This window comes from Arabidopsis lyrata (genome assembly GCF_000004255.2).
Source record: "Arabidopsis lyrata subsp. lyrata unplaced genomic scaffold ARALYscaffold_694, whole genome shotgun sequence".
Classification (NCBI taxonomy): Eukaryota; Viridiplantae; Streptophyta; class Magnoliopsida; order Brassicales; family Brassicaceae; genus Arabidopsis; species Arabidopsis lyrata.
In genome coordinates, this window is record NW_003302112.1 from 1 (window position 1) to 2,302 (window position 2,302).

The 2,302-nt window shown below is 37.9% G+C and overlaps 1 long non-coding RNA gene across 2 annotated transcripts; it reads left to right on the forward strand.

Moving 5' to 3' along the window:
* Positions 1–740: 740 nt before the first annotated feature.
* LOC110228242 lies at positions 741–1,486 on the forward strand. Of its 2 annotated transcripts, none has more exons than XR_002331811.1 (2): positions 741–1,226; positions 1,403–1,486. It is a non-coding gene; the product is annotated as an uncharacterized LOC110228242 (long non-coding RNA). The 2 variants fall into 2 exon arrangements; XR_002331812.1 differs by lacking the exon at positions 741–1,226 and adding an exon at positions 1,270–1,302.
* Positions 1,487–2,302: the final 816 nt, after the last annotated feature.

Below are 2,302 nucleotides of genomic sequence, written 5' to 3' on the forward strand. Positions count from 1 at the left end.
GTGATATATGAAAGTCTGAAAGATTTGTGAGAAATCCTGCAAGACCAGAGGGGTGTATTGCTGAGTGTATCTGGCTGAAGAATGCGTCCAGTTTTGTAGTGAATTCTTAAAGAAGTCTACAAACGTACAGGAAAAACTAGATAGAAACACTGACTATGAGAATAGTTCTATACTAGAGGGTCGTCCTATATCCGCAGCCACTTCCATAACTCTCTCAGAAATGGATAAGAAAATAGCCCATCTTGCTGTCATCCAAAATATGGCTGTCGTCGAACCTTATATCGAGTAAGTTCTATACAGTTCTTGTTCTATTATTATTTACAGTTTTATGATAAAGTATCTGATTAAGCTTCTTATTATTAATATTGTACAAGTGAGCACCTTCAGCATCTACAAGACACCAATGGAAGATGCCGACGTGATGCATCAGTTTTATGGGCTATGCATTCTGAGAATTTTGCATCTTGGTTAAAACAGCAGGCAAGTTACATCAAATCTACTATTTTCTGTTGTTATTTCATGTTTTTATGTGTATGTGTCTGATTTGTTATATTTTATTTCTCGTAGATACCAATTGATTCAGACAGACATGGAGAAGTTTTAAAATGGTTGGCTTACGGTCCACGTTATATGGCACGGTCATATACAGGTTACATAGTGAATGGTCAACGGTTTCATACAAGTTTAGTTGATAGGAAAAATCAGAATAGTGGGGTTTTCTATGAGGCAACAACAGTCTGTAGGGCTAGTGCGAAAGATACTTCACAAGTGGTTGATTTGGTATCTTACTACGGCAGAGTGATAGACATCATACTATTAGATTATAATGTTTTTTATGTTCCTCTCTTCCGGTGTCACTGGGCAGTAATGGGTAATGGAGCTAAGATAGAAGATGGTTTCACACTAGTTAACATGAATCATAGTCAAGTCTCTTTTTTAAAAGATCCATATATATTAGCATCGCAAGCAAAGCAGGTGTTTTACTTAAGGGAAGACGCAGAATCAAGTTGGCATGTTGTTATGCAAGTTCCTTCAAGAAGATATAATAAAGATTTGGATGATGGAATTGCAGACATTGGACCATTACCAGCAAATGTGGACATGGATGTTCACATGGATGAATCTGAAAATGCCCGAACTGATTGTGAAGGCATATTTGTCTGAAATGGAGTCTGTTTGTCATTTACATTGTTGTTGTTTTATTTGCTATGTCTGATGACTACTTGGTAATTATTTTATTTTTAGTTGTGTTTGTTTGGCATTCATATTCTTGTTTTATTTGCTACGTCTGTTGACTGCTTGGTAATTGTTTGATTTGTATTTGTGTTTCCATTTGCTATATATCTGATGACAGCTGCTTCGTAATTGTTTAATTAACCCTATTGTCTTTCATTTATTTCAGGTGAGTTGACATGGGACCAAAGAAAGTAACAAACCGTGGAGGGAGAAAAAAGAAGAAAGATTCTGAAGAGCCAGAATTCTTGGGTACAATAAACCCGCCACAACCTGATCATAACTTACAACACAACCAGCGTCTAGAAGGAGTTCAGCCTTTAGAAGAGCAGGATCAGCATCCTTCAGAAGAGCGCCTGTAGAAGCTCAGGCTTTAGAAGAGTAGGATCAGCATCTTTCAGAAGAGCAGCCTGTAGAAGCTCAGCCTTCAGAAGAGCAGGCTCAGCATCCTTTAGAAGAGCAGCCTGTAGAAGATCAGCCAGGAGTTAATGATGGGACTGACGAGCACGATCATGTAGCTAAACCTACAGGTAAGAGAAAGCGAGGACCAACAAGATTGAGAGACATCGCCAGGAATCCAAATAGCAGATTAAAGGTTAACTTCACTTTCATGGGAGAACATTATGGTCATGGGTCTGTTAAGTTGTCAACGTATCTTGGTATAATTGTGCGAGAACACGTTCCTGTATCCATTGAAAGTTGGCCAAAAGTCCCTCAGGATATGAAGACAATGCTCTGGATGTCTGTCAAGGTAAACTTTTCTGTAATTTGACATCTACTTACTTAATCTTTCCAGGTTGAAATGTTTTTTTCTTAAAACCTTGATTGATTGCAGTCAAGGTTTGAAGTAGAAGAAGATTACCAAAAGAAAGCATTGATTGAACAGATGGGAAATTTGTGGAGGTCACACAAGTCACGAGTGGTTAGGGAAGTTAATGAAGCTACGACTTTGAAAGAAAGGATGGATCTGCGACCTAAGAATGTTACTGAAGCTGCTTGGTGTAAATTTGTCAAGCTCAAAACTAGTCCTGAGTTTAAGGTATTATTTTCTGAAGTAAGTAAGCTTTAT